The sequence below is a fragment of the Abramis brama genome (genome assembly GCF_963993115.1).
Source record: "Abramis brama genome assembly, chromosome: 23".
Classification (NCBI taxonomy): domain Eukaryota; kingdom Metazoa; phylum Chordata; class Actinopteri; order Cypriniformes; family Leuciscidae; genus Abramis; species Abramis brama.
The window spans coordinates 25,380,172-25,406,439 of NC_139985.1; the positions used below are offsets into that span (position 1 = coordinate 25,380,172).

Consider the following 26,268-nt stretch of genomic DNA (forward strand, 5'->3'; position numbering starts at 1 on the left):
CTCAAATTTATATTTAACACTATTCCTCGGCAGTAAATATTGTTGCATTCTCACCTTTTTTTTCTTCAAATGACTTCTTTCTAAACTGTGGAGAACAGTACAGGTCACTGTGCTAACTGAGAAACGACTCAGCCTGAGTTGACATCACACCTGAAATGTAAGAGAGGTATAAACTATACAACTGTGAAACGTTGTGCTTGTGAAGGTGATTCGGGTCGATCTGCTTGTTCTTATTGACTGTGTCTTGACTTGCCAGTTATGGTAAGGGGGGCATTACATTTCAGACACACGCTTTAAGCGGTTGACCAATCACAATAGACTGGGCTGGCTGACCAATAAGAGTAGATTGGGCTTTTTAGAAGGCTGTTTTTTTAAAGAAACCAAAGCTAATATACAAACAAATAAATACAAGCAAATTTGTATTTGAACAGTAAGGGCCAGATTTATTTGCAGCTTGCGCTGGGTGTATGATAGGGCCCGTGGTGTTCCCAGGCAAAAAAGACCGGCCTACACAGAAATTGCTTATAAATCACTCATTATGCTATTTTATCACTAAATATTGGATTCAGTCTTTGTGTATACTTGTTTTCTTTCAGTTAAGACAGGTTTTGTATTTATTTATTGATCTGAGCCTCACCGATTTGAGAATAAAGTTAATTTCTTTGAAAAAGAAAGCCTGTAATACTCAAAATAGTTTGTTTGTGCACTTGAATGTGTGTGTATGTGCGCAGATGCACAAGTATGCATGTATACACACATGTCCAGGCATTTTTGCAAGCCCACATGTTCATACGTGAACATGAACATGATGAACACACTCCTGAACAAACTGAATTGTTTCTCTGATTTTCGACTGCCCCATTAATTTTCAATGGAGAGTCATTTTTTACCAATATAAGCTCAGATCAGGCCTACGATAAATCAGTAAAAAAAAAAAAAAAAAAATACAAAACCTGTCCTAATTTAAAGAAAACAAGTTGACAAAAAAGATTGAATCCAATATTTGGTGATAAAATAGAATAACAAGAGTATTTATAAGCTATTTTTTTGTAGGCCGGTCATTTTTGACAGGGAACTTAACAAATGGGACTGTGCCATTTTGTACAAAATAAAAGCATTTCAAAACAAATTTCCTGGTTAAGGAACTTAACTTCCTTAATTAAAAAAAACAAAAAAACAGTATCAACTTATTTGGGGAAGTTGTTAAACTCTGGGTGAGTAAAGTCAGTAAATTTTAGTCCAATGCAATTATACCAAATATATGCAAAAATAACATCCTCTCCGGGTCAAAATGACCCGAACACAACATAAGGGCTTTTGTAACCGAATTATAAATTCAAGGATGTTTCAAAATTATTTTAAGTGAAAACTTACTTGAACTCAACTCCTATCAAATCAAGGGAAAATGCTTTCCTCACAGTGTCACATCATATATTGATGATACTTGATGCCATTTTCCTTGCATCCCAAATTAGGCATGTTTTTTTTTTTTTTTTTTACTTTGTGTTTAATGTATGTACATTTTAAAGCTCTTGGTTTTGGGAGCTTTTTGATGGTTGCAGTTCAGTGTCCTCAAGCTAAATCAGGGCTAAATTAAAACCTTGTCAGCAAAGGAAAGAAATCAGAGCTGGGTTGTTTTTAGTTTAGTTTCTCCGGCACAGGAGCGGAGGTTACATGCATTTATTTTTTTGAAGTTTAATAGCCTGTAGGCTTGGACTCCAAGATTACAAATACTCACAGCAGAATCAATAGTCCTCTACTATAGGGTGTTCGAAATTCTTACACAATAACACGTGTTCTTTTTTAAGAAGTAACCTTCTAAGAGCTCTTCAGCTGTTAGTGAAATCTGAGCACCTTATATTTTTCAGGTTCTTTTAAAGTTCTTTGCTCTTAAAGGAATAGTTTACCTAAAGAAATCTGATGATTTTTCTGTGGAACACATAAGACATTTGTTTGAAGAATTTCTAAGCTGCTCTTTTCTTTTACAATGAAAGTGAATGGTCACCAGGGGCTGTCAAGCTTCAAAAAATGACAAATCATTATTAAAATGGACCATATGACTTGTTTGTTACTTGTTTGTCTTCTGAAGTCATACTTAACATTATACGATAATCTGTCATTTCTGGATGACCATTCATTTCTGGTCACCATTCGCTTGTGTTATACGGAAAGAGCAGAGTGAACATCATGCCTTCACTGAAAGTTTTCTAGTCTATGACATTAGTTTTTAGAAAGTGAAAACGGTAGTCTCGTCATTTCCACTAATGTGACAGATTTTTTTCCCGCTTCTTCAGAGAGTGAGTTATATATTGAGATTTCCACCACTGCTGTCTCTCCTGAACCTTGTTTTCCTCTCTGCGTGTCCTCTTTCCGTCAGTTTAATCAACGCTTTTAATTACTGACACTTTCAGTCGCCTTGTTCGTTCGGTTGTCACCTTCGGGAGATCCTGCCATGGAGGAAAAAAAGGAGACCAAAAAAAGGACCGTTTCTTCCCGCGGGTGTTGGAACAGGCTTGGTAATAACCAGCCACTGCCAGTCAGTCAGCTCTGTTGCCAGCTTACGTCTCCGCATGGACCGCTGGGTTTTTCCAACATTGTCTTGATAAATGGATTTTTGCCTTGACTCGAATGTGTCCTCTTAAGATGGGTGGGACGAGGACGCTTGGGCTTACATTCCATCAAGCCTTAGTCACATCATCAGGGTCACACGAACATGTAGCCTAGTTTCTCTCAGGTTTTCTTGCATTGCTATTGTAAGAGGTCTTTATCTATAATTATTTTCACAATGAAGTAAATAAAAAAATATATATTTCAAGATATTTTTGGCCATTGTTGTTTATGTGAGTGGTCTGAACTGAATTGATTTCTAAACAGCCCCATCCATCCATCCATCCATCCATCCATCCATCCATCCATCCATCCATCCATCCATCCATCCATCCATCCATCCATCCATCCATCCATCCATCCATCCATCCATCCATCCATCCATCCATCCATCCATCCATCCATCCATCCATCCATCCATCCCTCACTCACTCACTCACTCTTGAGCAGGGGTGTTGCTAGGTTTTCTAGGTCCCTGGTACTTTACTATTATACTTATATTTTATTCTTTATACTTTCAATTCAATTCAATTCAAATTTATTTGTATAGCGCTTTTCACAATACATATTGTTTCAAAGCAGCTTTACAGAAAGTGCATTTCAGAAATGTACATAGAGAAATACAGTTAGTTAATCATGTATTGATTTAGGGCATAAACATATCGCCAGCGTCGAGTCGTCTCTTCACAGGCGCCGAGTCGTCTCTGCACGGGTGTTGGAGAATCTGTAGTTTCCATGAGAGGCTGGATACAAACTGGAGCTGACGATCTGTATTTACCTCGGGACTGGCGTCCCGAGATAACAACAGAAAAGCAGATGGGAAATAATTAGCGTAGCTGCTGTTCGTAATATTAATGCATTCAATCTGATTCAACTGTAGTATAAAAGGTAGGTATTATGTGAATGCTTGGCTAAAGAGATGCGTCTTTAATCTAGTTTTAAACTTGGACAGCGAGTCTGAGCCTCGAACAATATCAGGAAGGCCATTCCACAGTTTAGGAGCTAAATGTGAAAACGCCCTCCCTCCTTTAGTGGACTTAGATATCCTAGGAATGACCAGAAGCCTCGAATTTAGTGATCTTAAAGAGCGCGATGGATTGTAGGGCGATAGAAGTTCCGTTAAATACACGGGAGCTAAACCATTTAGGGCTTTATAGGTCAGTAGTAATACTTTGTAATTGATACGGAACTTTATAGGTAACCAATGTAGAGACGACAGAATTGGTGTTATATGATCATATTTTCTTGATCTAGTAAGAACTCTAGCAGCTGCATTTTGGACTAACTGTAGCTTGTTTATTGAGGATGCAGGACAACCTGCTAATAAAGCATTACAGTAATCTAGTCTCGAGGTCATGAATGCATGAACTAACTTTTCTGCATCAGAAACTGATAGCATGTTACGTAGCTTAGCAATGTTTCTTAGGTGGAAAAAGGCTGTTCTTGTAACATATGAAATATGATTTTCAAAAGACAAGTTGCGGTCTAATATAACACCCAGGTCTTTTACTGTATAGGATAAAGTAACAGGACACCCTTCTAAATTAAAGTTGTATTGTAAGAGGTTTTGTGGGCAGTTTTTTGGACTAATAAGTAATACCTCCGTTTTATCTGAATTTAATAGCAGAAAATTACATGTCATCCAGTATTTTATATCTTTAACACACTCTGTTAATTTAGATAATTTATTGTTTTCATCTGGTCGTGATGAAATATATAATTGAGTGTCATCAGCATAACAGTGGAAATTAATTCCATGTTTTCTTATAATATTACCAAGTGGTAGCATATATATTGAAAATAGCAGAGGGCCTAACACAGATCCTTGCGGTACTCCATAGTTTACTGACGTTATCTTCGATTTTTCCCCATTTAAGCAGACAAAATGGTAACGGTCTGATAAGTATGATCTAAACCAGTTTAATGCCTGTCCCTGAACACCAGTGTAGTTTTGTAGTCGGTCTAAGAGTATTTTGTGATCTATAGTGTCGAACGCAGCACTAAGATCAAGTAAAACTAATATTGAGATACAGCCTTGGTCAGAAGCTAGAAGTAAATCATTTGTGATTTTAACGAGCGCAGTTTCTGTGCTATGATGCGGCCTGAATCCTGACTGAAATTTTTCATAGATGTCATTTTCTTGTAAGAAAGAGCACAGTTGAGCGGACACCACTTTTTCTAGAATTTTACTTCACCTCCCTGTGGCAACAGAAAGCTTTTTAACACCTAAAGCAACTGGGAAATACATGTAGCATGATGTGCAAACAGCATTTTAGAGTACGATGCAGGGTTGAAGACAAAAAGGTTGTGGAGATCTTTTGGGTTATATTCAACTACAGTCATTTATTCTGCACTTTTTTCATTTATTTTATTTATTGCTTGATTGATTGATTCTGAATTTTCAGAAACTTCTAAATATGCACATGATGATGAATTTTTAAACGATCAGGCTGAAAAAGCACACAATGCCTGTTTAAAGTGTTCATTTTTAAAGCATAATGAATATTACATCCAGAAATGCATAGATTTTCTGAGATTTACAAACCTATTTGGGTCGGGATGTCAAAAAATGTAAGAATTATTTTCAGGTAAATTACTTGCTGAATGGGACAAGGGCCTTTAAAAAAAATGCAGTAGATGGTAAATATCACTTGTACTCACTTTAACCTTCAGAAATGTATGCTGCTGAGTGCTACAGCTGCCAATGTTTTGCTCCTCATTTGTTTCATAGTGTTCTCCAAGTTGCCTGTGTAATAATACAAGACTCATTATAAGGCACAAGACATGTTTTACTGCCGTCTCTCTGTTTGGAATTTTTTTTTTTTTCTCTGCACAAGGTCGGCATTTCTCAGCCCTGTCATGTTGCATTTGGATGGCTCTCATGTTGCTTAGAGCGGAGAAAACATTAAGGTAGTCAACTCGTAAATATTTGATTTACCCAGCGCTGGAGATGGATTCAATTTTAATTGTTTAAGAAGCGGTGTTCTGCCCACATTCAAAAATTATAACGTTTAAAAATAACCAATGTTAATGGTCTGGGATGTGTAATTCATGATGATGCTTGAATGGACAATGGGTGTAATTATTGTGCATGGAAAACAAAACAGCTTTAATTTACCAGAATAATCAGACATGCAAAGCTTTGAGAAAGTAGCTGCCAAGCATAAAAAGTGATGTGTGATGTTTCAGTATTTGTTAAAGACTGCATAATTTACTTGAGTTCTACAGTATGTAGAGGTCATAGCCTGTTTCATCTTAAACTGAATATTTTGGATCCGCCATGTACAGAATGACCGATTGGTTTCATTAATAAGCTGTCATGGAGAACTATCTTTAAAAATGAAGGTGGTGGAGGCTAGTGGTTGAAAAAAACTGAATTGGTAACTACAAGGTAGTAGATTTGAGCCCTGCAAAGGATGATGGTGAACTATAAGGTGCAAGATATCAGAATGCTTTGGGGGGACTGTCCGGGTAATAAGTATTCTTTAGATCCTATAAAAATACAAGTGCTGTCTTGTTTCTGAATGAATCAAAGTTGGGTGAATCTGTTGGGTCAATAATGCAATAAGTCACACAATCACTTTTTGCCACCCATTGCCTTCACCATGTAACCTTGCAGAAATAATTACTCCAGCACTAATATACAGAGCCACACACATAACGTGGGGATTGATTGGTTCCCTCATTCTATTTTAGTTCAATTGTTCCTATAACTGGATAATATCTTCCCTTGTTTTAGGTAAATCGTGGACATGTTGTAGTAATTTGTTCCCTCATTTTAATTGAGAGAACAAAGTAGTACAATGTGTCCATGATTTACCTAAAATGATACACAATAATAATACATTCAATAAGAATAATTAATTCTTAATTCATGGCCAGAGTATTTAAAAATATTTATCTTTATTTATGTTTTTTTTTTTTTTTTTTTTTTTTTTTGCCATGTGCATACTAATGGGTCATACTAATGCACAGTTTGGAATGTGAATAACAAAGCTTAAATCGTGTGAGCAAAACAGAGAAAAAATCCAGGCTTTTGGACTAATTATCTGAACTCTATGTTGCTCGACCAATCAAATTTGAGGACTGGAACTAACTAATAAACAAATGCTGTTCAAATGTTTGTCCACCACTACAATGCTGTCTAGAATGAGATCCTGCCGCCAACTAGCAATAAAAAGTAGAATTTGTTTTCTGTTTCTTGGATGGAAGTCATGTGACAAAGGCTTTTAAAAAAAGGAAAAGTTAAACCCTTCAATGTCAATAGCATCTTAACATAGTGTGTTTAAGCTAACTGACAAATTAGTAATTAGCAATTACTGGTAGTTAGCTTTTTCTAGCTGGTTAACTAATTAATAAGCCTAACTCTCTTATTCCACGGCAGGACCCATTTGACTTTAGCTGTGCATAAAATATAGTTCAAACTCTCTTTTATCCAGACACATTTCAACTAAAGCAACATAACCACCCGTCTGAATCTCCCTATTGTCTCAATTAGCATTGGCTAACCTGAAGTACGCTAGTTTTTTTAGGTTTCTAATGATGCCTTAATAATAAACACAGCTATCCAGGTTTACCAGTAATGACACAGTGTTGTTTCATGTCTGTGTGTGTGTGTGTGTGTGTGTGTGTGTTTGTTTCAGGCTCTCTTCTCTCATTAATTACATGAGCTGGGCGCTGAGGGAAAGTTCACACACTGAAGGTAAGTGTATTTATTGCATCGCTTTGACAATGAAATCAGCCAGGTTCATTGATTTTTCGTCTCTCTCGCACCGTTTTTTTATTTTATTTGGTGGACTTGTAAACAAGTTGATTACAGATAAAACAAGTAGGAGAACTGCTAGCGCACTTTAAATGAGCCCAGCAGATGTTTCTGGTTGTTGGCAGTGGTTGTAGCGCGCTCTGCTCATTGAGACTATGCTATGCAGAAACGTATCAGCTCTTCAGAGAGCAGCACATGTGACACCAATCCCAGAAGACTCTAGAGATGAGGTAAAATGATAATGTGCTGCTTCTTTCTGTTGTTCTTTTGTCCTGTCTTTTGGAGTATAAAAACACTGGCTGCATTCCATTTTTCTGTCCTTTTTTTCTGAGTATGGTGGCCTCCCTTAAATAAAAGTATGGTAAAATGGGGCTGCATGTAGGCCCCCTACAGTAAAAGGCCCTTTTGATTTTGATTTTCCCCAAATCTCTACATGCTCAGGTTTACTGCCAGTTCTAGTGTTCCTAAAACGCTCCACTACAATGCTAATGTGTGGTTGCTAAAGTGGAGTTGAATTTTCAGCATCATTACTCCAGTGTTCAGTGTCACATGATCCTTCAGAAATCATCCTAATACACCAATTTGGTGGTTAGGAAACTTTTCTTATTATTAGATTTAGCGATGTTGGAAATTGGGCTGCTTAATATTTTTGTGGGAACTGTAAATAGATGCTGTGTCAACAAATTAAGAATTTGTTTCCAAAACAAATTTTTGTCCATATTTTCTTTTGTTCCCATTTTCCATAAAATTGTTCCCACAACTTATCAATTTGTTCCATTGTTTTAGGTAAATCATGGCCACATTGTACTAATTCTCTTGTTTTAATTGAGAAAACTAATTAGTACAACATGGCCACGATTTACCTATTTTATTTGCTTTTGATCGAATTAATGTAATTACCCATACATTTTCAGGACTCACAACTGCATTCTCAGAAAACTTGTTCTTTGTGAACGGAATCGGACTGGGGTGCGTTTTGCAAAATCATCATTATAACTACTGTATGGTCGCAAGTTCCGTTGAATTGTGTTGGTAACAAATGAACTTTTGACCATAGTTGGCTTCAGGAAATGCAGCCCTGGATAGCTAATAAAAGTGTGCCGGTATGCGCTGCACAAACGAGTGGCTACTTTAATGGACATCACCATCTTTGATATTACTTTGGTCTCTGTTGCTACGGTTACAGTGGTAAGAGAATAGTGTCTTGTGACTAGGGACTGTTACTTGACTCCCGTTGCATGTTCATATAGACATTTTTTGAGACGCTACCGTAAGTTGCTGTTGGAACGGGACATTTTGAAACTCACACCTGTAAGTAAATGCGCTTGTCAATTCCAAAAACTGACAGAGTGAGCATAGCCTAAAAGTATACATTTCTTTCAAAAAAAGAAATAAAATAAAGTTCTTACCCCAAACTTTTGAACGGTATATTTTTTCCGCTTTGTTGCCTGCTAAACGAAAAGCAGAGGTGCGATCACTTGGCACACTACACAAATTTTTGCTCCGACTCTTGCCATGTTTTCCAGGCAAGGCAAATTGACACTAGTTGCTGCTAGTCAGAGCTAGTCCAGATTTTTCTGCATTCAAAGCTGACATATATTTCATTGAAAATTGTGTAGTGTAGACTGTCAGCTGTCAGCAGACCAGATTTTTAAATAAATTCTTAGATCTTAATTCTATCTAGCCGAAGGATATCAATAGTGCTGGGTGGATTACTGTGGCAAGCACTGCTGGGTCGAGAGCCGTACGTGGGATCCGATAATGTTCATAGTTCAGGGAAGGAGGAGGCTTACTAATTAAACTCTGCATTCTCTTTCTATTCAACTTGTCTTTGTGACATTTGAAATGAGGTGTTTAGTAGAGCTGTAAATGCATGTCATAACAAATCCACAAATAAAAAACTCCCACTGCTAGTGCTTTACCAGTCTGACCACCCCACTGCTTATACTTTTCTTAGTTATGACAAGTTAATTTTCTCCCAGTGGGAATACGTATCCCAGGCAACAAGAACCGCCCCTGTGCTTTTCAGTTTGTATGAATTACTTTAATTTGCTCCTTTTCACAGTGGCCTTGGTCTTGGTAACTACATTTAATTCTAGAGACTGCAGAATCAGGGTTAAATAGAAACGCATTCACAGAAAGCAAGACTAGTGCATGAGAATGCAAAATGCGCTGACTAATTTTGAATGACTGAAATGTGTAAACCCATGAAATTAATAAGAAGTATATGGCATGTTAGGACAAGCAAACACTGTCAACTTTGTGATCTGAAATCAAGTTTTGATGTTCTGTTGTACATCTATTAATAGCCTGCTGACTCTGGAGGTTTAGACGAAAAAAAATCACTTGGAAGACAATAAAACTGGTGAAAAAAATTATCTCTTAGTCTTACAATGAAGGAGGGACCTGAGCCATTTCTAGAGAGTTTGGGCGTAATTTAAACTAATCACAATATATATAAACAATTATAATTACAATATTTTAAAGTGTATTTCTATGTTTAGTTTCATTGTGTTTTGGTTCTGTTTTCCCTGTTCTGGTTTCCTTACTTGTTAATTAGTTCTACGCACCTGTTTCTGTTCAGTTGATCTCTCCTTGTATTTAAGCCCTCAGTTTCCTTTGTTTCAGGGTCCGGTATTATTTATTTTTAGCGTGGTTACTTCCTGCGATTCTCCTACGTGTTCCTAGTGTAATTTACTATTAAAGACTCCTTTAGTTATCCTTTGTGATCGTGTGCATCGTGTTTTTTGCATCACTCGCGCGTATAAAAACACTGAGCGAAAAGGAGTGTCTTCACGCACATCATCAACAACAACAAAAAAAGTGTCATGCGCATTTTCCGCTCCTGTTGAAATTGCGGAAGACGCGATTGAGGCGAATATCGAGTGTTCACGGCAAACGCGCTGCCCAATTCGCGTCATTCGCGGCGCTCGGCGCAAATTCGCGTCTATTCACATCTTTGCATTGACTTTGTATGTAATCTACTCGTGCAAATAATTAAATTCGCATTTGGTGTGAACGTGCCATAAGTCCGTCTAACGTTTTTGTTTAATTTTAACATTTTTATCAGGCTCCTATGTATAGGTTTCTACCCAAGTACCGGCATTTACATACATACATACATACATACATACATACATGCATACATACATACATATATATATATATATATATATATATATATATATATATATATATATATATATATATATATACATATATACATATATACATACATACATACATACATACATACATACATATACATATTTTGGTAACACTTTAAATAAGATTCCATTTAGTTAACGTTAGTTAATGCTTTAACTTATATTAACCAACATTGAGCATTCATTTGTTACAGCATTTATTCATCTTTGTTGACGTTATTTAATAAAAATAAAACTTTTCATAGTTAGTTCACTCATCTTAGGTCCATTAAATAATATTAATAGTTATCCACTTATCCATTTATCAACAGTTATCCATAAATTTCTACGCACTGATTTGCAATGGGAAAAGGGAGAAGAATGAGGGCACGTTTACACAACAATGATGTATTAAAAACAGAAAAGTTTTTCTTTTATGTTTTTCACAGACAGGCGACAACGTAGCCAAATGTTTCCCATTTTTAGTTGAAAACTGTGTTCGAAAATAAGCGGATTCAAACTCGGGTCAATTTTGTGTGGCTTAATCAGACAATTGGTGGGGGGAGTTAGTGTAAATAGCATCTGGCAACAAGGCGGGCTGTTTGCACTTGGTTTTTATCTAGCATTTCCTTTGCATTTAAGGTTGTCAGTAATATCAGTAATTTCACAATTTAAGTTTCACAAACCATTTTTGGTTTGCATTTTGAAACAGACATCTCTGCAAGTAATGAGAACTTATTGATGTTGATTCAGTATCTGCTTTGTCAGGTCAAAACTGTGTTTTGTTTTTTGTTTTGAAGGTCATTATTTCAGTCCATTTTAGCATGCACTGATAATTCAGTTTTGAAAAATACTGTAGCTAATTATAGAAAATATTTTGTGATCATAAATGGTGTTCCTTTAGCTCAACTAGTCAGTAGGTTCAACTCAAGTTTCAATAAGGGAACACATACTATACAGTGCTACTATACAGTGCTGAATGCACTGTGTAGGCCACTTTGAAATGCCATATGCCAAAATCAAGTGTCAAATCAAATCTACTGTCTAAAAGCAGGCTTCATGAATCTGAATTTGATTTGACCCAAAAAACTAAAACATATATAAAAGTCAGCCTGATAACCAAATGCTCAAATGCAAATGGCCACTGTGTGGTTATAAACATCTTGAGGCGACAGGAAGCAGGGTGGTTTGTTTGACCAGAACTGACTGTAGAATGGGGTTATGCTCAATAGTGACTGTGCAGGGTCATGATTGATGTGATATGTCATACAGAAAGGACAGACAATAAGAAATGTACCGTTTAATTTATGTCCAACATTATGTGTAATTAGTTATGTATCATTGGTTTGAACTTACTAAGAATTTTCCCTCCAACATCAATGTGCAGGCCTGTGGAATCTTTAGGGTTTGGATGTTAGGGTTGGTGTTAGAGTATTAAAGGGATAGTTCACCCAAAAGGGAAAATTCTGTCATGAATTACTCACTCTTACGTCGTTGCAAACCCATAAGACTTTCATTCATCTTCAAAACACAAATGAAGATCTTTTTGATTAAATCTGAGAGCTTTCTGTTCCTCCATTGACAGCTACGCAACTACCACTTTGATGCTTCAAAAAGTTCATAAAAATATTGTTAAACTAATCCATATGAATTTGGTTTAGTCCAAATATTCTGAAGAGACTAGCATTATATATGATGAACAGATTTAATTTAGGCTTTTAATCACATATAAACATTGATCAACAAACATAAACAGAAGCTCAACCGCTTGACGTCCGAGAACAAACCTCTTGCTGAAGCTCAAATGTGCTGCATGACAAACGAGAATGAACCTCATTGGTTCTCATGCTTGAGCTTCAGTTTACTACAACTGATGTGTGCGTTGATGAATGTTTATCATACGTGAATAAAAGTCTAAATTCAATCTGTTCATCTTATGAAGTGATCATCCCTCTTTAGAAAATTTCGGACTAAACAGCTCAATTCATATGGATTAGTTTTACAACCTCTTTATGAACTTTTTGAAGTGTCAAAGTGGTAGTTGCGTAGCTGTATATGGATGTACAGAAAGCTGTAAGCTTTTCATTTTTGGGTGAACTATCCCCTTAACATTCATCTTCGTTTACCTGAACACAAAACATAGACATGCAAGCGAGATCCAAACTGAACCAATCTGTCAACCCACATTAGGGTCTTCTCTTAAAGATAAATAACATTATAAAAGTCATGAACATTTCTATAGACAATATCTTAGCCTGTTCTTTGATGGCAGCAGCCTACAATATGGTTCATGGGGTGTCAGACAAGGTACTTCCTTGAAGAAGATCATATCTCTCAATGTATTTATGTCTTATTGGAGACATTTGGACATAATTACAGGAAAACTGGAAAATCCATGAACATTTATTTGTAATATAATGCGGTTACACTTTATTTCGATGGTTCAATTTAGAAATTCTAGTAACTGTAAGTAACTTTGCAACTACATGTCAGCTAACTGCAGGGTGGGAATTATGTAATTTTAGGGGCAAGGCCATTTGGCCTCCACCTTTTCTTTTTTTTTAGGGGCACCAAGGCCATATGACAGGGCACAAAGGCCATTGAGTACAATTCGATGGTTTTCCCATTCAGATTGATACTATAACATCCTAATTTGGAATAAGACATGGATTATGACTTTTTTAATAAAAAAAAACATTTTTTAATGAGAGAGAGAGAGAGCGCCATTACATCCAGAAGGTATACACCCTCACACAACAATAGAAACAACATAAATGCCAATAAAAGCATTCAGAAACAACACAAATGCCATTAAAAGCATTCAAAATATTCATTCAGTCCTCTATATCATGTGAGAATGTGAGTGTGAGAGAGAGAACCATTTCATCCAGAAGGTGGATAATCGGATAAAAGAAAATGAGTGTGTTTTTAAACAACCAAAACAAATAATGCATAACGAAAATTATGTGGCTGTAAAATGATCAAGCATTTGGCTTTTATTTCTCAAAAAAAAAAAAAAAAAAAAAAAAAAAACAGAGGTATTTATTACAACTCCAACATTTGGTTCCAAAACTAAGCCTATTTATTGTAATTTTTACCCATTTAGTGTTTATAAGTGCCAGTGCCAACAATTATATAACAATACAGTTAAGTCAACTTTATATTGTAAAACATGTATAACATGTAAAACTATGAATACAAACTTAAATAGTAAAGGCCATTTGGCCTTAGTTTTGTCTTCTTAATACAACATTACAAAAAAAGGATTGCACCTTCTGCAAATTACCCACCGGAGAACAAAAATAAATGAAATGAATATAAAATATCAAGCCAAACAGGTACACAATGTATACAATTTATAAAAAAATAAAATAAGTGTAGCTTTGAAAAGGGGAATGTTTTATTGCAAATATGCATTTTGTTAAATAGAAAAAGAACAGCATTTTGTTTCTCACTTAGGCTAGTTGAAGTATATTAGCACGTTTTGTAGTATTATATTTTTTTTGTTAATTGAAAATGTTCTATGCTCAATTACTTTGCTATAGCCGATTATGTCTTCCCCAAAAGTACGAGTGGATTTGGAGAAGCAGGCTGGGGAGTTTAATTTTTTGTTGTTTTTTGTGACATAGCCTACAAACAAGGTCTCGCAAAGACTGCAATACAATATTTGTTCCTCCATCACGTCCCGGTGTATACAGTGAATGCATGCTGAAATTATTGTTGCGTGGCTACATAAAAGTTTAAGCATATGTGATATTGCTGCAATTGGTCTGACTGGCGCGTGAGAGAGACGAGGGTGTGTGTGAGTGTGAGAATGGGTTCTTTTTTTAGGCTATACTCTCTTGCAATTGAACGTGAATACGTTCGTTTACTACTTAAAAACATCAAAGCTAAACATCATATCTAGTCAAACAAACCGCATCACGACATCACTACAAATACAGTATGGGATTAAAATCAGCGAACATCAATGTAGGCTTCGGCACGGGCGGAAATATTGGTGCTGGGTTAAAAAAAAAATGCGAGGGACAGAATCGTTACCTTGTTTCAGCGACGCTGAAAGGAAACAATCCCAAACTTTAGACATTCTCTGCCGTTTATGGACATCTTTACTCTCCGCCATCGCGCCAACTAAATTCAAAATGTATCACGCGCTATAGTGTGCTTCCTGAACATTGACCAACGGTCCGTGTGAAACAATCAGATCCCTGCTCACTGTAATTCAAAGCAAGCGCACTATGCCGCACTGGCGCTGTATACATGGAACTTGGACAGGGCCAGGGCACACAGGCCACTGTGGCCGTACGATGATTTTTTTTTCACGGGGCATGAAGGCCAAAGTGTAGGGCAACGGCGGCCATGGCCGCGTGGCCGCGGTATAATTCCCACCCTGGCTAACTGTCATTTAGAGTATTAGTAAACTGTTAGGGTTGGGGTTAGTAGAATAAGTTGACATGTACTTGCAAAGTTACTTATAGTCAGTAGAATGTCTGTTGGGAGCATCAAAATAAAGTGTTAGCAGATATTAAGCAGACAGTACACTAATACTCTAATGAAAGTTGGTTAATATGTAGTTGCAAAGTTTCTTATAGTAAGTGGAATGTCTAAAGTGGACCATCGAAATAGTGTTACCAAAATTTCACTTTTTTCTTTGCCATTTCTGCATGTATTAATTGGTCCATGCTGCAGTCAAATTCAGATATTCAACACTCACTTTTCACAATCCAATCAACAACTGATGCATAAAATCAAGTTTCACACTAAAATGCGTCTGAAAATGTCACAATATAGCAGCGAATTTGGTTTCATGGCATCTTTAAGATTTTTGCTTTGTGACATAATGGTTTAGAAGTCATGAAAATATCCATGACACATTCTTTCTTGAGACGTGAGATTCACCCAAATACCAAGTGTAAATGGTGATGTGTCTCAGTCGACCATGTGATTGTATCACTGAAGACGGAAGTTAATACTAGGTGTAAATAGAGCTTTAGATTGTCCTTCAACCTGCAATTCAAATGTGCAGCAGCCTCAATCAGGTCAATTCACAAATACAAGAAGACATCAGGAGTCGACTCCACAACACAATATCGACTCCATTTCAGCTCCATGAAGCGAAAAAGCTTCCTGCACAAAAAGGATTAAAAGAGCCCTGGGCTATTTAGCAGACAATTTTACATAATGCCACATACTTTTCCTTTTATTGTTCTCTCTTTGTTGGCCGATTTCCTTCTTTAATTTCCCATCTAATGGGAAAGTTCTGGCTGATTTTAAAGGCATTTTTCTCTTTTCATGGGCCAAGCATTACGTTTTAAAACCTTGACAGTTTTGTGAAAAGTAATTTAACTCCCACTTGTGATTATTTAAGAAAGATCTACACTTCTTTTATCTTTCATTATTCATCCCTGATTCTTAAAAAACGTAGGCCGGTTCATAGAAAGAGGAGTCATTATGTCAAACTGGTGGATAGCGCTAGATAGGATATTAAAATTTCACTCTTTCGTGCAAGGAGATTATTTTCCATTTTCCTCTCTCGTTTTTAACAATAAAGTTAAACTGTGGGTTATGTATTTTACCTACAGTTGCGGATGTAGTCGATAGCGCACCTTAATTTCTTACAGACAAATCGTTCTTCAGGCTTGGTAAAAGACTTTTTGCCCCTTGGAATAATTTAGCAGCTCAACTACAGGGTAAATGAGGTCAAATATAGACTTAAACCCATTTGGTATTTCTGACAGGAACGCATGCTTGGAATAAACATCGCTAATGGGCAAGGAGTGATTGCTCTCCGACCCATACTGAAGATAACAGCGCGACTGTCAGTGAATAGTTCACACAATTATGAGCGAAGATGAACTGCGTGTCCCTAATTACTCTCAGGTAGATGGCCTTCTTGATCTATGAATTTTTTTTTGTCAGCACGTACAGAGGCTTTAACTATGATAGCGATGTAACTGAAAGCATCACTGGCCATTGTTTGTCTGTTTTCGCTTTCAAAAACTTTTTTTTTTTTTTTTTAATCGAAGAAACATTTCTATAACATTTCTTCTTCTGTCCATACTCCAGGTGGAGACTGTGTGTGTGTGTGTGTGTGTTTTGAAAGGAAAACCTTGAAGCAACGAGAGCACTGGGGCCCATCAGATTAATATGTTATTGTTCCTGTAAGTACTCTTAGCTTGCACATATCAATATTCATAGGCAGGGCTTGACATTCACTTTTTTGCTCGACATGGGCTTGACATTCACATTTTCGCATTTTGACAGCATTTTTTGGCATCGATACAATGGAGAAAAACAGCCATGTAGATATTTTTTAATATGATCTCAGAATTTGGCAGCAGGTTTATTAGGCTGCTGTCGCTTTAAGACCTGACACACTGATCCATTATACTGTTACACATGCGTTTTCTTTACATTCACTTAAAACATAACTGACTGTGTTTACGTGAATACTCATCAAGACTGGCATTTTGACATTATTTTGTGTGTAGTTGAATGTTTAATCACTATGAGTAGCGAAAAAAACTCAATTTAGAGAGGCGGCTTTAAGTGCGTGCACTTTGGGTGTGAACACAAAATCTGCGGGAATGTTTCTGTTCTGTGGAAAATGAGCATTAGAAACATTTCAGATATATGGAAGCTTGTTTCCACCACGGAATAAAACAATTTTTACTTTTTACTGATTTACTTTTTAAATCAGAATTGTGAGATAAACTCACAAATGCAAGTTATAAAGTCCAATTGTGAGGAAAAAAAGGCTGACTTTTTAACACGTAATTCTGACTTTATATAACTCACAATAAAAGATAAAAGTCTGAATTGACAACACTACATTGCTTTTAGTTTATTTCAGATGCCTTTTTAAAAGACTACAATTTGAAAATGCATATATTATATAAAATTCATCCCACTAAAGTGGGTAGTACTAGTGACTGCGTTCATGTCACTGCTGAAATTCACCCGTAGTTGACGGGTGTTAATCTGAAAGCCATGTTTTCAATTATCTCTTTAAATCGAATTTGTTATTCAGGTAGCTAGTTATAAAATATGTAATTATTCATTTATCTGATAATAATAATAATATTTTTTGGAAATGTGTTTTAGGAATGTCAGATCAAATTTAAAGTAGTTTCATCATTAATGCACAAACTGAATGTAATTTTAGTAATTTTGTTGTTTTTGTCACTTAAAGTCTATATTGTTTTTGTTTTATTCATTTTTATTTCATTTTTAGTGCATCAGCTTAAACTAAATTTAAAATGACAATGTTGCCTTAGCAACAAGCTGAAATTATAAATTATACATACAGTAATATATATATATATATATATATATATATATATATATATATATATATATATATATATATATATATATATATATATATATATATATATATATATATATATATATATATATATATATATATATATATATATATATATATATAGCCTATACATTTCAGTTAATGTTTTTTTTTAATATTTTTTTCACTAAATTGTTTGTTTCATTTTTAGGTTGTTAACTATAATAACTGCGGTTTACACTAATGTTCACTGTATCGCGCCCCTAATAGCATGCACTTGCATTGTGCACTGAATTACATGCAAACACATTTCCAATGTAAAATCAAACAGCTGCATTCTTGTTTGTTTCGAAGCCTCCGGAGTGGTTAATTAGGGAGGGGCCAAAGACTGCTTATGATCATCTCATTTGCATACCACATATGTAAAATAATTCAGGACAGAAGCCATTAATGCTATTTGAAGCTTTCGTCTCGTAGTATTGGTAGAGAGTTGGGAATATGTGCCCACATTCTCATCAAAAGCTGCGCTGCTGTTATAAATAGTCAAGAACCTCTTGAGCTTCTTAATATATGTTGGGTAAATCTCCCTGGAAGAAAGAAAAAATATTAAAATAATTGTTTCAACAGGACAAAAGCTGGAAAAAAAAAAAAAGTCAAGGTGCCCCTGTGCTACGCCTAAACGCCTTCGTATGTTGACACACTTTCTACAGCTGTCTGATACTCCTATTCTTGGCGGTAAAAGGCTTCGCTTGTTCTCCAGGTTTGGAGATTGCTGCCATCAGTTAAGCAGTCCCTCCTGCCCTCTGCTCAGATCATTATCGCTGGGGCGCGGGCTGGCGAAACGCTTCTGTTACAGTGATCACGGCGGGTAATGGTCATGATCGTTGCGTTGAAGACACGGGCCTGTTCCGACATGGCTCAGTTTGAAGAAGTCCTCCTGAGTGCAATGCCTCGAAGAGGAAAAGACACTTAGACATCTCAAAGTGTCTTACATTAAGTACTTTTTCTTGTAGACACGTTCATCCTTCACAGAGAGGCAGAGAGCAAGGGAGCACATCACTGAAAACACACATGCTCAAAAATACATTTGTATTTCGCTTCAAGGAAGAAGAAAAACACCATTCGTATTCCTTACATGCGTGGTGCATGCATTTTTGATGCTCGCCGGTGTCATGTTAAAATCCTCCCTCGTTACTCATAATCCATAATTGAATATTACCTGTATAATTCCCTGTGATCTCGGCTTTTGAACCTTTTAATGATGGTTTGACTTCTGCGTTTCGAAAGAAATGAAAGTGGAGCCAATTTTTCTGATGTTTTTTTCTAACAATATTGCACATTGAGCGGCGAAACCTCCGGCATTGGCGTGGTGGTTGCATGTCGGCTTGGAAATCTCAGCTGGTAAGGCAAAGATTGCAGCTTTGATCCCAAAACCGGCCAAAACAGGAAATTGCCTATTTCCTATACTACAGGGTGCTATCACAACTGTGCCTTCAAGCATAACACTTAAAGGTGTTATAACGGTTGTGTAAAGCATTGCAAATGATGTATTGCCTACACCGAGGCTGTATGATATAGGTCTTAAAGTGACAGCAGCCTAATAAACCTGCTGCCATTTGTGTCATTAATGTTAATCAAACAACATCAGTCAAATAGAAAATCACTTTTGTAACTTTAATAAATATGAATTATTTATACAGTGAAGATGCAGTGTTATTTTACATTTGGTTATTCAATTCCTGTATCTGAAAATTGTTAGACTTACCTGAAAAACATAAAGCACTGTTCAGTTTCATTTGTATCTTACCAAAAAAATAAGATAAAAAAAAAAAAAAAAAAAAAAAAAAATATATATATATATATATATATATATATATATATATATATATATATATATATATATATATATATATATATATAATGTATGTGTTGTAGGGTCCATCCACTCCTCATAATAAGGAGATATGATGAACAAAACTTCCAAAATACATCTTAGGATTTGCTGTTGTTTTGATATAATATTAAATGCTTATACCTTCCCATTTAAACGGCACAAATAGAGGTGGGCGATATATCGTTTAGACGATAATATCCAAATTGTTGTCTGGACGATATGCAAAATTGGGATATCGAATATTTCATAATTTGTACAATCCGACCCCCCAAACATGAAAAGAGCTGAAAGAAGTTAAAGAGAAAACAAATAACGCACACTATAACCTTCTAAACAATTAAATGTAGCGATTTTTAATACTGTAGGGCAGTACTATTCCCGGAAGCAACCAGCCCATGGTCCCGTGTTGTCAAAAATGCACATTCATACGTAAATTCGAAATAGTGCGCGCAGAAGCACATGCGCAAAACCGTTTTGTAAAATGATATATGAATTATTTTTATTTTATCATATGTCATTTTACAAAAGGACATTTTACAAACCTGTTTTGCGCATGTGCTCTTGCACGCACTTTTTCAGTCACAACACAGCAATGAGAGGAGGACGCGCTGAAAACTGTAATGCTGTTCTCTTCCTTCATAACTCGTACTGAGAAGGTTTGAGTTGCAGAGGAATTTGTGACTGTTTCACCTGTTCAACCACATCAAAGTTTCGTAATTAGTAAGTCCGTGCTTTTTCTTTTTTTTTTTTTTCTTATGTGCTGAAGGGCCGCTGTGGTGAAACGGTGTTTGTACGTGAAGAGCTCTTTTCCAAAACGCCATAAACCTAAAAATCTGCCTCAAAGAACCAGCAAAAGTAATGATTATGAATATGTAAAATATTGCAATAAGACATTTTAATTGTTTATTAATTTCTGTTTCGCTGCAAAGATGAAGTTGACGATAGGCTATTGACTCGCGATCTTCGCAGTAGGCTAGCTAGTGAACGCACCGGAGAAATGCACATTTATTAGGCTACATAATTTTATTTTGTTTTGGATGGTTTTGCTTAGAACCAGCTTTCTGTAAATATATTTCACATTTTTTAGGCCTGTGAGGCGAGTAGGCTACGGTCCGGTTCATGATGATATAATCTCCAGTTCAAGCATGTTGTGATTGCTAGCCGATATTTACTTTTTACGTATTAAATCCAGGAAATTGGTTAATGAAAAATTTATTAAAATTAAGATACAATTAATACAAAATGAAATTCGTTTTAAAGAAAGGCTTTGTGCTTTCTGTTTTGAGGTCTCTGTGAAAGTTTGAAAGTCTTTTAGTGCCACTTTCAGAGCACTCGCGTCCACAATGGAGAACTGTCACGTAATATTGTTTTTTCCTCATAAATGCAAACACGAAAAATAAAAGGCAAAATACTTTTTTTAAAAGACAAACCATCAATTTTTGCAAAAAAATGGATGGATTTATAGCATTTTGGGGAAAATATGGATGGATTTATAGCGTTTTGAAAATAAAATGTTTTAATTTATCATCAACAATATTGTTGTTTGACTTAATAATCACTGTTGCAAGAGGTGCCTAGTTCCGTTTTTTTATTTATTTTTTTTGTAAGTGGAAAAAGTAGGAGCTACCTCAGATTCTGTTTAGTTAGCTCCTTTATTGTTTTTTTCTATAGCCTAATAATAGGTCAAATGCAGCAAGTCAAAAGACCAACTGGACCTTCTTTGCCAGTTTGCACACATTTCTTTGAAGGATGGCAAAAATATCGTCTGAATATCGATATCGAGATATTGGAAAAAAATATCGAGATATTCATTTTTGTCAATATCTCCCACCCCTAAGCACAAACCACAAATATGTTCTGTTTTTTATATAATATTATAATATATATTTTTAACTAAGCCCAAGCAAGAACATTAGTTCAACTTAGATATTTTTGCTTTTCCAACATTTCATTAATTGGAATTTTTACAGTGATATTTTCTGAAAAACTACTAAAGCAATAAGATCCAAGATTACTGTTTTTACTGTATTTTTGAAGAAATAAATGCAGCCTTGGTAAGCATAGAAACTTTTCAAAAACATAAAAATGTAGTGTTTCCAAACTTTTGACAGTTACTGCACTTATATGTATAAGTCATATACATATATTTATAAAACATCTGCTTCTGTTATACAGATTTTTGAAATTTTGGAGTGTAAAATCTTAGTCTTAAAAGTGAAACCAGTTGAAAATTGATTTTTTAAAAAGGGTACATTTGTAGATCTTTTACTAATGTGATCATGCTTTCTGATGCTGATAAGAGTGTCATACCACATTATCACATTAAATATTGCCAATATTTACCATTTCCTTCAAGCATAACCCATAATCCCAGGTTGCTTAAATCAGACAGTCTCTGCAATTAGTGCGCTGCACTGAAAACGCATCTGCTAAATGACAGGTAACACATCCATGCATATTTGAATGCTTAGTTTTGACATCCTCCTCATCTGCCTGCAGTCTGTAAATCTCACATTATTGCTTATATTGTGACACGTCATTAATGCTACGTTAGAGAGATAATGTGAAGTCTCATCACCCGTCTTTTGTGACATGATTTAAATTAGATTTTGGTCTCACTACATTTCCTCTCCAATTCTCAAACGGCCTGTAAAATTTGCCCCTCTATTATCTCTCCCCAACCTGGTTGATTGTGAATGTCATACTTCAGGTAGAAAAACTGGATTTTAAAGGAGAAGTTCACCACAAAACATAATTTACTCACCCTCATGCCGTTACAATTTTTATTATTTTTTATTATTACAAACATGTGGAACACAAAAGAAGATATTTGAAGAATGATCCAGCTGTTTTTTTCCAATTAAAAAAGTCACTGGTGTTCAATGGGGCCATGCATGATAATGTGTACATAATAACACAATTTTTATTTTTGTCTAAACTATCCCTTTAAGAGTGAAGGTAGAGTGGTGAATCATCTCATGCTGGGTTTATGCAATAGTTTTGTTCATGATAATCAAAAGTGCTTCGTTCCAGACATCAAACGGTGAAATATACTGTCATTTTCCTCCTCTCTTGTCCTTAAGTGTCTTCTAAGACCGAATACTCATCCTCGTGAGCGTATTGTTTCTCCTTTCCTTTTTTCCTGATATATTTTCCAAGCTCATTTCCTCTTTTTTTTTCATCCCTCGTGCCTCAGTTGCATTTTGCAATATTTTTTCTCTTTCTCTTTGTCCTTTTTCCTCTCTCTTTCATTCTCATCTCTGTACGACTGAAAACACTGATGCACAGCCGTCTTGGCTGAGAAACAGAAGCAAGTATCCCCTCTTGACTGTGGTTTAAGTTAAATCACTGCCCGCCTTTCATGAGCGGCCATATTGTTTCTTTCTTTGATGTGGGTCTGCTTTTGTGGCAGTGTTTTGCTCCCTACCTGGAAAGGCATCCAGATGGAGGGAAAGGAGAGAGGGGTAAGCTTGTGTCCGCTTGCCATCTGTCCTCTATTGGGCAAGAGATTCTTCTCATGTAAGAACACACACACACACACACTCTATTGCACTGTTGAGCAGCTCAGGGGCAAAGCAATGTTTATTGCGTGGTGTTTTGAGCCCGTTTCATGAACTATGGCTGGATTTTGTCGCACTTGGTAAACGTATGGAGTTATTGGAATTTGTTGTTTACTAAAATACTTGAAGCCACAACTTCAGTGTCATCGATCACTCTGGATCTTCATACTGTAAAAAAAAGAAAGAAAAAAAAGTGTGAAATTAACGGTAAATAAACAGTAGTGGTTGCCAGATTTCACGGCAGTGGACAGCCATTCAAAAAGCATTTTATTGAGTATGCATGTGTTTTTATGGCATAGTTGTACATCAACCTCTACAGTGGACTCTAGTGCATAATCCTATACATTGCTACCAAGTGGCAAGCCCAAGTGGATTTTATTTTTCTTCTCCAAACCAAGATGCCCGACGGCCAGTCAGAAATGCCAAGTTGCTCTGGAATATCAATCCATTCATTGTATCCTAGGAGACTCTTCCAGGTAAAAAAGAAGAAGAAAAAAAAGTCTCTGGTAGGCAATTGTGTTTAATCATCTGTCCACTATTGGACATCATGCATCATATATATTTCAGCAATACTGTTGTTCTTGAAAAAACTTCATCTGCAGTAACTTGTTTGGCTGTAAATAAATGCATTTGTGTATTAGAATGTAATTTGCAGTTACATAAAAAAAAAGTAATGTGGTTACATAATGTACATTACTTGTAATCAGGGCTTGACATTAACACACGCCAAATGCGTGTGTATTTCAGCACTGACGTGGAACACAGTCACTCCTACTAGACACTTGGACGGGTTGAATTTTATATATAATATATACAATTCTCAAATGTAGTCTTTTATAAAGGCATCTGAAATAATAAACTAAGTGCAATGTAGTGTTGTCAAAAATATTGATTTTCTTTATATCGATACTGAAATATCTGAAACGCTTCAAATACCCATTTTCCGCAGAGTAGATGCACGATACCAGCTGCGCTTACACACAAACCCGCCTCTCCTCACTCACTCATTTAATTTGCTTCGGATGAATAGTGTTGCTGTTACAGGGCTTGAATTTCGGCGTGGGATTGCGTGTATTGTGCATCATTTTACTTATTCCCACAGATTTTGTGCTCACACCCAAAGTGCACGCACATAAAACTGCCTCAGTACTAAATTGAGTTATTTTTCACTGCTTATTGAGCTTAAACAGTTAAATCCACACACAATATAATGTCAAAATGCCGGACTTGGCGAGTATTCACGTAAACACAGTCAGTTATGTTTTAAGTGAACGTAAACAATTGAGAAAGAAAACACATGTGTAACAGTATAATGGATATGTGCGTCAGGTCTTAAAGTGACAGCAGCCTAATAAACCTGCTGCCAAATTATGAGATAATATTAAAAATATCTAAATGGCAGTTTTTCCCCATGATATCAATGTCAAAACTGTGGCCAGTGAAAATGCTGAGTGGCTAGTAACTTTGGTAAACCACTAGCAACAGTGGCTGCTGAGCAAAAAAGTTAATGTCAAGCTTGTAATGCATTTATTGTTACATCAGAGAAGTAATCTGATTACATAATGCTCAGTTTATTTGGCAAGATTTTGAAATGTTTTTGACAAAAGCCTCTTCCAAGGCTGCATTTATTTGATTGAAATATAGTAAAAACAATCAGCATCATTTAAAAAAAAAAAAAAAAAAAAATCCTTTTTAGCACTTTTGATCAATTTAATGCGTCCTTGCTGAATAAAAGCATTAATATCTTTCAAAAACAAACAATAACAAAAAAAAAAGCCTTGATGAGAAAAGAAACCTGATTGGAATGCCATAAAAAAGCAGTTTTTCCCAAGATTTTATGTGAATCCGCTTTGTCTGGGCTCTTTAAAACTATGAGATATCTGCTGAATAGCAGCATAACACATGCCTTCATCCTCTTCCCCCTCTCATATTTCCAACACAATTCTGCTAATCCCTACTTTTTCCTCTTCCGGCGCCAAATTGAGCTAAAACTTGTTTTAACCGCTCTAATATTGATTCTCTGCTTTGTTCGGCATATTTTCTATCTGTTGCCTCAATTAGAGAGAAAAGGTAATTATACAGAGCGTAAAGAGAGTGTCCTTCTATTTCGGATGACGAACGTCCGTCCGCTTTAATCAATAACCTTTGTCTGATGATAATGTGTGTATTTAGTAACTTGACTCAGGAAATGGATTAAAAGCTCAGAGGGAACAGGCCAATGAACCACAGTCAATATAATGGGGAGGAAGTCGTAGCTTGATATCTGTAATGGATGTACTTGGAGGGATTCATAACTATGAAATTGTGTTTTTTTTCACAGCCGCGAGTGTCTAAAGGCTTTATAAGAACTGGGTGATAAAATACAGATTTGATTATACATGATCAAGTTATCTCAGAGTATATTCATTACAGTATCTGAGAATACCTTGGATGAGAGAAAAAAACCCACATTCATTTCCAATGCATTTTCTTAAAGAAAATTCTCTACAGAAAATGTGTTTCCACCATAATGAAAATGAATTGACTGGAATGAAGGACAAATTCAGTTAAAACATTTAATTAGGACCTCTGAACACAGAAACATTCATTCCTGAATAAATCCGTGTTCAATGACACTCTGTCGTGCATTTCCAGTTACATTTCTGACTCGGCTAAGAAAAGGCCCTCTGTCCCCTCCATTTTTTTTTTTTTTTTTTTTTAAATCTACAGCTTCTAATGAGGAATTCAATACCAAGGCTTTTATTTATTTCCCATAAGTGACACTGAATATACCCTCTTAGCACTTAATTAGTGAGCAGTCTTTCTTCAAGTAACTTATTAGACTTTGACAGGCTTAAAAAAGACAACATTTTGTTTTGACCAACAATAGACACATGTGTCACAGTTGTCATATTTCTGATAGTTACTTCCATCATTGATTCTTTGAACGTTTCTGGAATAAAATGCCTGCTTTTCTCTTAAGTTTAATTTCATAACTAACATTTCATGAATCC

The 26,268-nt window shown here is 35.8% G+C and overlaps 1 protein-coding gene across 2 annotated transcripts in view; it reads left to right on the forward strand.

Annotated features, from left to right (window-relative positions):
• fhit (fragile histidine triad diadenosine triphosphatase) overlaps nt 1-26,268 on the forward strand; it is a 328,718-nt gene that overhangs the window by 18,086 nt on the left and 284,364 nt on the right. For both annotated transcript variants that reach the window (XM_084101377.1, XM_084101375.1), the window contains exon 2: nt 7,251-7,309. The gene's annotated coding sequence lies outside the window, so the exon portion shown is untranslated. The remainder of the gene's footprint in view (nt 1-7,250; nt 7,310-26,268) is intronic.